Here is a 12,045-nt window from a genome sequence, read left to right on the forward strand (position 1 = left end):
AGAGCAGGCAGAGGGAGAAGTAGGCTCCCTGCTGATAAATCAGCCCAATGTGGGACTCGATCCCAGGACCCTGGGCTCCTGACCTAAGCTGAAGGCAAATGCTTAACAGACTAAGCCACCCTGTGGCTCACACTTTTTTAAGTTTTTAAAGACGTGTTTATTTTTAGAGAGAGAGAGAGAAAGAGCATGCATCAGAGGGGTGGGGCAGAGGAGGAGGTAAGGAGAGAGAATCTCAAGCAAATTCCCCACCAAGAGGGGAGCCTGATGCAGGGTCAATTCACAATCCTGAGATCATGACCTGAGCTGAAATCAAGAGTCGGATGCTTAACTGACTGAGCCACTGAGGTTCCCCTCAAGTGCACTTTTAAAATTAAATGGTAAACCCAAGTAATATGTATTTTCTTTAGAGAATAGGGAGGCAACTAGGGAGTTAGGAGAGAGGGAATCTTAAGTAGGCTTCAGGCCCAGTGCAGAACTTGATCTCAAAATCCTGAGATCGTGACCTGAGCTGAAATCAAGACTAAGCCACCTTAGTGCCCCTCCTAAATTAATACTTTTTAAAAAGAGGCTCAGACACTCTGAAAACAACGTGGACAACAATCATCTACAATCTCATTACAGGGAATGCTATTTTAACAGAAGACACCCTGTTTTGTGTTGTTTTTTTCTAAAGATTTTATTTGTTTATTTATTTGATAGAAAGAGTAGGCAGAGAGAGAGGGGGAAGCAGATTCCCTGCTGAGCAGAGAGCCCGATGTGGGGCTCTATCCCAAGACCCTGAGATCGTGACCTGAGCGGAAGACAGAGGCTTTAACCCACTGAGCCACCCCGGTGTCCCTGTTGTTTTTGTTTTTATCACATTACAAATTTGGAAGTTTTTTATTTTTCAAAGCTAGTATTATTAAAATATCTTACCAAATACTAAAGAATTAGAAATATTTTTGGTTTACTTGTTGTATTTGAACTTTCCATGATCCTTATGGCTCAGTTTATACAAGTTGTACTTAGTTAAGCATAACTATTTGAGTTATGAAACACAAAAATTTTATTAACACCTCAATGGAAGAAAAAATACTATGGAAACTAATATAGTAACACATGCTCCCAGGACATGTTACATTAAAAATAGAAAAATGGATACATACCAAAATATTCTTTACTTTTACCCATTACCAAAGTAAAAACTTTTGACAGTATTCTATAGCCACTTACTACATAGCAAGTGACACAAAGCGGTTGATATACGGTATTATGAGAACTTGTAAAAACTGAGTTTTGTAATATTCCTAAATATGTAGTGAGATGGTGGCATAGGTAGTTCTTGTGGATTCCCAGCATACAATCAAATAACAAACTTCCAGATAAGGCTGAGGGCTTTTCTGCAGAGCAGTTGACAGGGACGAGCCTGAAGCCAACCTCACCACCACTTACCGAGACTCCTTGGAATCCAATTATGATTTTATAATAGGAGAGCTTAGATGTAAAAAGATGTAAAAAGATGCCACAGTTAGTATCCAATGTTCTTTCCATGAACATTCTGGCTGGGTGGAAGCCAAGAATGGAAAATGGGATACAGACCTAGGGTTTACAGAGTGAGGTCATTTTGGGAAGTGAGAACAAAGAGAAGAAACAAAGCCTGGAATGCGACTTCAATATGCTAAAATTAGGTTCTTCTTACTGAATTAGAATTACTCATTTTTTCCCTTTGCTTCAGGCTCTAACATGGCTTGGTTGATCCTGTCTTTATTTAAAAAATTGATATTTTGTTCATCATGCATTTTTTTTTTGGTGTTTTTATTTTTCTCAAAAATGGTGTTAAACCATTACTTGTTTAGTGAGGTTTTGAGCACGCCCTTAAATTTTGTGTCCATATATTCTAGTCCTGGCTCTGGGAAGGAATAAAAATAGTGCAAAAATAGAACCAAAGACTGCACTGATTTCAGAGTTTGGAAGGAACTAAGCCAAGAGAGAAGGAGCAACTCTTACTTGGTCCACCCGTTGCCATCTGCTCCACTTCCCTGACTCACCTCATAGCCCCAAATTGGGGTGGCACCATTACTTCTGATCCCCTTAACTATCTTGATTAAACTATGTAAAATCTATTTTCCTTTGTGTTCTGAAAATGTTAGCAATTACAAAGAACTTTTAACTGAAACTTTTATAAAAAATAATAAAACAAACATCATATAGTAGGGAAAGTTAAGTTTAAAGTATACATATTTGATGTCCTCTGGTCTCCCCCTCCACCTCATCAGTGACTAAATTTGGCTCCATTATCATGGATTTGTTCTGGTATGCCACTTCCAGCATACATGTGACTGGTTGTTGAGTTTTTATAGATTTTGAAAGAATTTTTGCCCTTACCCTGGTAATCCTGAATTAAGTAATGAAAAAAAGCTAGCAGTGGCAGGGTATGTATCGCGGATGTATAACCTTAAATGCCACAACTGAAAGCAATAAAAAATGAAAATAAAGACAAATATCAGAAGCATTTCTGCCATGCTGTGCTCAACACTCTGAACATTTCTTATACAAAATGAAGACAACTAGACATTCGAATGTTTATTGAAAACTTACAGTTGTTTGGGCAGAAATCTGCAACCATTTAATTACAATGATATGGCTAGTTTTTAGCTTTGTGAATTTGAGTCTGTACTTGAAAAAGTGTTGGCTTGTATTCAATAAGACAGTATCTGAACTGTAGTTTTTTTTAAAGATTTTATTTATTTATTTGACAGACAGAGATTACAAGCAGGCAGGGAAGCAGGCAGAGAGAAAGAGGAGGAAGCAGGCTCCCTGCTGAGCAGAGAGCCGGATGCGGGGCTTGATCCGAGGACCCTGGAATCATGACCTGAGCCAAAGGCAGAGGTTTTAACCCACTGAGCCACCCAGGCACCCCTGAACTGTATTGTTTTCTTTTTTTGGTACAAAATATATAAACAAGTACATGTTTTATTTATTTATGTATTTATTTATTTATTTATTTTAAACAAGTACGTTTTAAACATAAATATAACTGATAACAGCTTCTGTTTCTACTGAAATGCACTTGTGTAAAGGAATTACAATTTATCCAGAAAATTATTTAGAATTTCCCCCAAAGTACCCAATTTAAATGAGGTAATACATTTCATAAACATCTTTTGTGTTTAAGGTTAATTACAGTGTTTAAAGTACTTTCCATCCCAAAAGATACCATTAATAAACTATGAAAGGGAGACAAACTCTGTGATTTCAGAATTTCTATCTCAAATTCTTTATAGTATACCAATCCCAAACTTTATCTTCCACTCTACAATGTTTACAAGCAAAATTTCTAATCAAGATTTCAAAAATTTCATACCTGGAATTAACTTACAGTAAAATAAAAACTTTATGGCATTGAGCTAACTTTAGTCTTTTAATAAATACAAATTAAGAGTGTATTTAACAACTTGGAAAGACCTCACACTGGGAAAGAAATAAAACACTGGCTTCTTATAATTACATGATGAGAGACAGATTCAGAAATTAACATCTTAGTATTTTAAACTTTCTTTTATGACTTTATGGATATTGTTCAAAATAAAAAAAATACTTTCATAAACATTAAAGCCTATAATATAAAATTGATAGCAATTAATAGCTTCTTTCTTAGTTTCACTATATAAATAATCAATGAACCAATTAATGTATCCTTATTCTGTAAAGCCAAATGGTCAAAGCATTTGATTAGAGATTTAGCATTTTTGGAAAAAAATCACTCAAACATATACAAACATTTTAATACTTGTGGAGAATTACAGAATTATGAAAGAAAAATTTTAATTCTTGTACTAAGACATTAAAAAGTGTTTTTATTTTACCTCCTCTAGGAACAGTAATGTGCAGAAAAAGATGAGAGATTTTTATTATACAAGCAAATAATTGTGCTTCAGACTGGAATTGCTTTTGAATTTGTTATTTTCCCCTTTAAAGAGAAACCAGGAAGAGAATCCTGTAAGACTAATAAACCATCCCAGGTGCTTTAAAATGATTCCTTTTTGTACAGGAACTTCTAAGCAATCACACTATGGTGTGGGTGGGTATCTTTCCTTCATTCCTCTTCTGGTGGACCAGGTACGATTATCTAGAGAAGGTCTACACTGGGAAGGCAAAGGAGAAAGAAACATAAGAAATGCTATCCAGCAGACCAATTTACCCATGCTAAATTTTTTTAAATAGACAATGAGTTATGAAAATTTACCAATGTTTTTCAGTACTGAGAGTTAACTCTCAGTATACTTTGTATTTTCTTACCTTTTAATATAGAAAAACTACCTCTATTTCTTCAAGTCTGAATTTATGTTATTAAAGAGATTTTTTTCATTGAATTATTTTTCACCCAATAATCTCTATTTGCTCAGTGACCCACATGAGCAGTCCCAGCTATTTTTCTTAGTATTTTGGATTTTGATTCTTGATATTTATACTAGCTAAGACAATTTATGTGGAGGTCAACAAAAACGTATCAGAACCAGTATGTTTTTTCAAGTAGGCTCCATGCCCAACCTGGAGCCTGAACTCACAATCTCTAAGTAAAGAGTCACACGTCTGGGGTGCCTGGATGGCTCAGCAAGTTAAGCATCTGCCTTCAGCTCAGGTCATAATACGGGGTTTGAGATAGAGCCCGGGATCAGGCTCCTTTCTCAGTGAGGAGTCTGCTTCCTCTCCCTCCACCTGCCACGGCCTCTGCTCCTGCTCTTTTTCACTGTCAAATAAATAAATAAATAAATCTTAAAAAAAGAAAAAAAAAAAAAAAGAATCAAATGCTCTATTGACGGAACCAGTCAGGCACCCCCAGAACTAGTATCTTAATTTGGGGTATTTTAACAGATAAAATGGTCCCTAGAAATCTTTAATGTTATGAAATTATTTAAATTAATACTTAGCAATAACTTTTAAACATATGGGCAACATGTAACTAATTTTTTAAAAAGAAAAATGGATCTTTTACAGGAAGACAATCATTGGTATCAAGGTTTCCCTAGGCAATTCGTTTTGGCCTCCTCGTGAAGACATAAGGCACTCTCTTGGTTCATTTTTGGAAGCTTCCACATCCTTAACATTTCACCTTCCTGATAGTCATGGTGAGGTGTCAACTTTAAAGAATAGCAGTAAAAAATGCAGGTATGCCTCGTTTAGAAATCACCTCAGACTGCCTAAATTTGGAACATAAAATGATAAGGGTTTCTTGCTTATCAGATTAGCAAAGATTAAAGACATTGATAGCACCCAGTGTTGACAAAACTGTGTAGAATAAGGCCACTTGCTATTGGAAATGTAAGGTGGCATAGCTTTTTTTTACCACTTGCTATTGGAAATGTAAGGTGGCATAGCTTTTCTACAGAGCAATTTACTACTAGGTATCCATGTTTAAAACACGCACAGCCTAGAGGCACCTGGCTGGCTTAGCTGGTAGAGTGAAAAACTCCTGATTTCTTGGGGATCATGAGTTCAAACCCCACAGTAGGTGTAGAGCTTACTTAAAAGACAAGAAAGTGCAAAGCCTAGAGGGTTCTTAAATGATGGTACAAGGAGCTCTGTGACCCTTCCTCCTAATGAAACAATCTTAGCTGGTGAAAAAAAAATGTTTTTAAGTTTGTTTGTTTGTTTATAATCTCTACACCCAATATAGGGCTCAAACTCCCAACCCCGAGATCAAGAGTTATATGCTCTTCCGATTGAGCTATTCTCTTTAAAAAAATTATTTAAAGGAGTGCCACTCCTTTAAATAATTAGTTGGCTCAGTTGGTTAAGCATTGGACTCTTGACAGCTCAGGTCCTGATCTAGGGTTTTGAGTTCAAGCCCCATGTTGGGTTCCACGTTGAGTATGGAGCCTGCTTAAAAAAAGGTCTTTGAAGTCTCTGGAAATTGAGAGAACAGAGCAAATGGAAACATTGATTCAAGTGGTATAGATTAAATGTTTGTGTGCCCCCCAGATTCAGGTATTTAAATCTAATTTGCAATGTGATGGTATTTGCAGATAAAGCCTTTAGGAAGTGAGCTGGGATTAGTGCTCTTACGAAGCAGAATCCAGAGAGCTCCTTAGCACCTTCCACCATGTGAGAAGATAGAGATCTATGAACCACCCTCCAGAACTGGGAGAAATACCACCTAGCCTACAGTACTTTGCTATAGCACCCGGAATAGACTAAGACATCAGAAAAATCCACTAATGACAAGAACTGGAAATGGTAAATAAGAAGGCTAATATAATAACTCTATTATAAACATGTATTTCTTCTCCTTCTTTCTCTCAGCCTTAAAGGACCTAAAATTGTAGAAAGTAATGATTTTAACAAATTTGTATGTGTAACATATATATATATGTATAACTGTAGTGAAATTAAAAAGAAAGAGAATACAGCTATATAGGTATTTCTGTATCTCGTGGACTTAAAAAATAGCATAATCTGAGGAAGATGCTGATAAATTAGTATACTGTTTAAGTCCTAGAGCAACTGCTAAGAAAGTAAAATATCAGATATACAGTTGACCCTTGAACAACATGGGTTTGAACTACACAGGTCCACTTATCCATGGATTCTTTTTTGATATGATTCTATAAATCTATTTTCTATTCCTTATGATTTTTTTTTAAGATTTTTATTTATTTTTTGAGAGCGAGAGCAGAGAGTGGGGGGAAGAGCAGAGGCAGAAGCAGAGGGATAAGCAGACTCTGCACTGAGTGTGAATCCAGAAGTGGGTCTCAATCTCACAATCCACGAGGTCATCACCTAAACCAACAAACACCAAGAGCCAGATGCTCAACCAACTGAGCCACCCAGGTGCCCCTTATGATTTTCTTAATAACATTTGTTTTTATCTAACTTACTTTACTGTAAGTATACAATATATAGTACATACAGCATACTAAATATACGTTAATCAACTGTGTTTATATTATCAGTAAGGCTTCCCATCAACAGTAGGCTATTAGGTTTTGGGGCAGTCAAAAGTTATATATGAATTTTTGACTACACAGGGGGTCAGTGCTACAAAATTCCAGGTTGTTCAAGTGTCAACTCTATATCCAACTATATCAATAATAACATTAAATGTGAATTTGGGTAGCTTGGCTGGCTCAGTCAGGAAAGCATGCAATTTTTGATCTCAGGTTCATGAGTTCAAGGCCCATGCTGGGTGTGGAGCCTACTTTAAAAAAAAAAAAAAGGTGCAATCACTGAACAATCCATTCAAAAGGCTGATCTTGTCAGACTGGGTAAAACAAAACAAAACAAACTTTTAATCTAACTGTATAAAAAACACACATATATTCAAAGGTCACAAATCGGTTAAAAGGATAGAAAAAGATATGCAAACAGCAACCATAAGACAGCTGAAGCAGATATACTAATGTCAGATAAACTCTAAGACCAAAAGTTATTGGAGACAAAGACTTTCATAATGATAAAAGGAGTCAATGGAGGAAGATATAAGAATTATGAAGATACATGCACCTAACAACAGAGCCCCCAAAATACATGGAAGCAAAAACTGACCGAATTAAAAGGACAAATAGATGATTCAACAACAGGATGAAGTTAGAAATCAAGAACAAATAAATTTGAAAAATTCACAAATACGTGGGAATAGACCACAAGCTGCTGAACAACCAATGGATCAAAGAAGAAATCACAAAGGAAGTAAGCAAATACTTGAGATGGGGGCTCCTGGGTGGCCCAGTCATTGGGTCTCTGCCTTCAGCTCAAGTCATGACCCCAGGGTCCTGGGATCCCTGCTGGGCAGGAAGCCTGCTTGCTTCTTCCTCTTCCTCTCCCCGCACCATCCCCCCCCCCCACCGGCTTGCGTTCCCTCTCTCTCTCTCTCTCTCTGTGTCAATTAAATAAATAAATAAATAAATACAATCTTAAAAGAAAATACTTTGAGATGAAAATGAAAACTTACAGGATGTAGCTAAATAATGCTTAGAAGGAAATTTGTAACTCTAACATCTGTATCAAAAGACGACAGATCTCTATCAGCAAGGTAACAGTTCACCTTAACACACTAAAAAAAGAGCAAATAAAACCTAAAGCAAGCAGAAAAAAGTAAGGATTAAAATAGAAATAAATGACATGAAGAATGGAGAAACTATAACGAAAAAGAACAAACCCAAAAGCTGGTCCCTTGAAGAGATCAATAAAACTAATGAACCTTACTTAGACTGACCAAGAATAAAGAAAAATTCAAATTACTAAACTCAGAAACGAAAGCAAAAACATCACTATTAACCTTACAGTAACATTTTTATAAGATTATAAGGAAATATTCTGAAGAACTGTCTACCAAAAAATTGGGTAACTTAGATGAAAGAACAAGTTCCTAAAAAGATACAAGCTACCGGGGCACCTGGGTGGCTCAGTGGGTTAAGGCCTCTGCCTTTGGCTCGGGTTGTGGTCCTGGGGTCCTGGGATCAAGCCCCTCATTGGGCTCTCTGCTTGGCAGGGAGCCTGCTTCCCCCCTGTCTCTGCCTGCCTCTCTGCCTACTTGTGATGTATCTCTCTCTGTGTTAAATAAACAAAATCTTAAAAAAAAAAAAAAAAAGATACAAGCTACCAAAATTGCTTAAGAAGAAATTTAAACTTTTTTTTTTTTTTGAAGTATGCTGTACACCCAACGTAGGGCTTGAACTCATGAACCCAAGATCAAGAGTTACATGCTCTACTGACTGAGCCAGCCAGGCACCCCAGAAATAAAAAATCTAATTAGGTCCATGACAAATAAAAATGACTGCATTAGCAATTTAAAAAACTTCCCACAAAGAAAAGTCCTACGTATGATTTCACTCATATATGGAATTTAAGAAACAAAACAGATGAATATAGGGGAAAGGAAGGAGAAAAAAAAAAAAAAGACAAAAACAGAGAAAAAAACCATAAGAGACTCTTAACTATGGGAAACAAACTGAGGGTTGCTGGAGGGGAGGTTGGTGGGGGGATGGGGTAATTGGGTGATGGGAAGAGCACTTGCAGTACCTAAGGAGGGCACTTGCAGTAATGAGCACTGGGTGTTGTATGCAACCGATGAATCACTGAACTCTACCTCTGAAACTAATAATACAGTTATGTTAAATTAAACTTAAATAAAATCTTTAAAAAAAATGAAAGAAAGAAAGAAAGAAAGAAAAGGCCTAGGCCAGATGGCTCCACTGGTGAATTTTACCAAATTTTTAATTTTTTCCCCAACCATTTAATATTTCAATGTCACACATGATTTCAATAGAACAAAAGACAAAAAATGCATGATAATCTCAACAGATATAGAGGGAAAAAGACAGTTAAAACTCAACACTCCTCTTTTCACGATAAAAATTTTCAACAAACCAAGAATTAAAGGTAACTTCTTCAAACTGATAAAGGACAAATACAAAGACCCACAGTTAACATACTTAATGATGAGAGACTGAATGCTTTCCATCTAAAATCAAGTACCAACAAAGATGACTGTTTTCACCAATTCTATACAACATTGTACTGGAGATTCTAATTAGGGCAATTAGGCAAGGAAAGAAGATAAAAGACATCCAGATTAGAAAGGAAGAAGTAGGGGCGCCTGGCTGGCTCAGTCAGTAGAGCATGTTCCTTTTGGTCCTGGGGTTTTGAGTTCAAGCCCCAAGCTGGGTATAGAGATGACTTAAAAATAGAATCTTAAAAAAAAAGAAAAAAGAAGTGTAAGTATCTATCCGCTGATGACATGAGTTTTACATAACAGAGCCTAAGGAACCTACTAAAAACTATGAGAATGGATCAAAAATTTCACCAAGTTTACAAGATTTAGGATCAATAAACAAAAATCAAATTATATTTTTATATACTAGCAATGAATAATTCAAAAATGAAATTAAGAAGATTCCACTTACAATGACATCAAAAGAATAAAATATTTAAGAATAAATTAGACAAAATAAGTGAAGGGGTGCATGGCTGGCTCAGTCAGTAGAGTGTGAGACTCTTAATCTTGGGGTTATGAGTTGGAGCCCCACACTGTGCAGATTACTCAAAGAAAAGAAATAAACTTTAAGAAACAAAGTAAGTGTAAAACTCATATTCTAAAAACTACAAAACATTGTTTAAAAAAATTAAATTAAATCTGACTAGATGGAAATACATTTCATGGTCTTGAGTTGGAAAACTTAATTGTCAAGATGGCAATACTTCCCATATTGATCTATAGATTCAATAATCGTTTCCCTATCTCAGCTGGCTCTTTGCAGAAACCCATAAGCAGATCTTAAACTTCATATAGAAATTCAAGACAACCAGAAAACCACCCCTGCAAAAAAAACCCCACAAAAAACCACAAAACCTACCAACCAAACAAAAAACCTTGAAGAACTATAAAGTTGAAGGACTCAAACATCCTTATTTAAAAGCTTGCTATGGGGGTGCCTGGGTGGCTCAGTGGGTTAGAGCCTCTGCCTTCGGCTCAGGTCATGATCCCAGCGTCCTGGGATCGAGCCCCGCGTCGGGCTCTCTGCTTGGCGGGGAGTCTGCTTCCTTTCCTCTCTCTGCCTGCCTCTCTGCCTACTTGTGTTCTCTGTCAAATAAATAAATAAAAATCTTTAAAAAAAATAAAATAAAAGCTTGCTATAGGGGGTGCCTGAGTGGCTCAGATGATTGGACATCTGCCTTTGGCTCAGATTGTGACCTCCAGGTACTGGAATCGAGCCCCATGGCAGGCTCCCAGCTCAGTGGAGAGTCTGCTTCTCCTCTCCCTCTGCTTGTGCTCTCTGTCTCTCTCCCTCAAATGATTAAACTAAAAAGTTAAAAAAAAAAAAAAAAAAAAAGGCTTGCTATAGGGCACTTGGGTGACTCAATCAGTTAAAGTGTCTGCCTTTGGCTCAGGTTGTCATCCCAGAGTCCTGGGATCCAGGCCCATGCAGGCTCCTTGCTCAGCTTGCTTCTCCCTCTCCCTCTGCCTCCCACTTGTGCTTGCTCTCCCTCTAGTGCTCTCCGTCAAATAAACAGATAAAATCTTAAAAAAAAAACTTGCTGTAATACTACAATAATCATGAAAGAAAAGTATTAGCACAAGGAATGACATATAGATCAATGAAATAGAATTGAGAGCCCAGAAATAAACCCTTGCATTTATGGTCAATTGATTTTCAGCAATAGTGCCTGCATAATTAAATGGGGGAAAATAACAGTGTTTTCAAACAAATGGTGCTAGGACTGGATGACCACAGAAACAGGAGGTTGGACCCTCACACACACACCACATATAAAACTGAACTCAAAATGGATCTTAGTCAGGGGCTCCAGGCTGGCTCAGTTAGTAGAATATGTGACTCATAATCTTAAAGTAGTGAGTTCGAGCCCCATGTTCGGGCAGACTTTATTTAAAAAAATAAAGAAGAAGTTTTCTAAAAAATGGATCACAGCCATAGACGTAAGTGATAAAACTACAGACTCTCTTAGAAGAAAACTTAAGTGTAAATTATATTTGTAACCTTGGATTAATCAGTGGTTTTATTTTTTATTTTTATTTATTAATTTTATTTATTTGTCAGAGATAGAAAGAAAGACTACAAGCAGGGGGAACGGCACAGGAAGAGGGAGAAGCAGGCTCCTTGCTTCAAGGAACCCAATGTGGGACTCAATTCCAGGACCCTGGGATGATGACCTCAGCTGAAGGCAGATGCTTAACCAACTGAGCCACCCAGGTGCCCCTTGTCAGTGGTTTTAAAACATGATGCCTAAAGCACAAGCAATCGAAGAAAAAATAGGCAAATCGGACTTTAAAAAAACTAACGATTTCTGTGTTCAAGAATCATACTCAGAAAGTGAAAAGACAACCCACAGAATGGAAGAAAATAATTGCAAATGAAGTACTTGTATTCAAAGTATAAAGAATGCTTATAACTCAACAATAAAGATAAGTAAGCCAACTGAAAAATGGGCAAAGAATTTGAAAAGACATTTCTCCAAAGACTGACAAATGGCCAGTAAGTACATGAAAAGATGCTCAACATCATTAGTCATTAGGGAAATGCAAATCAAAATCACAATGAGCTACAG

The 12,045-nt window shown here is 36.7% G+C and overlaps 1 protein-coding gene across 2 annotated transcripts in view; it reads right to left on the bottom strand.

The window, feature by feature from the left end:
- Nucleotides 1-3,730: 3,730 nt before the first annotated feature.
- Nucleotides 3,731-12,045, bottom strand: part of APELA (apelin receptor early endogenous ligand) — a 23,588-nt gene continuing 15,273 nt past the window's right edge. Inside the window, exon 3 of one of the 2 annotated variants that reach the window (XM_080796969.1) lies at nucleotides 3,731-4,124. The gene's annotated coding sequence lies outside the window, so the exon portion shown is untranslated. The remainder of the gene's footprint in view (nucleotides 4,125-12,045) is intronic. The other variant, XM_080796970.1, reaches the window with a different exon arrangement.

The sequence above is a fragment of the Martes martes genome (genome assembly GCF_963455335.1).
Source record: "Martes martes genome assembly, chromosome: 2".
Lineage (NCBI taxonomy): Eukaryota > Metazoa > Chordata > Mammalia > Carnivora > Mustelidae > Martes > Martes martes.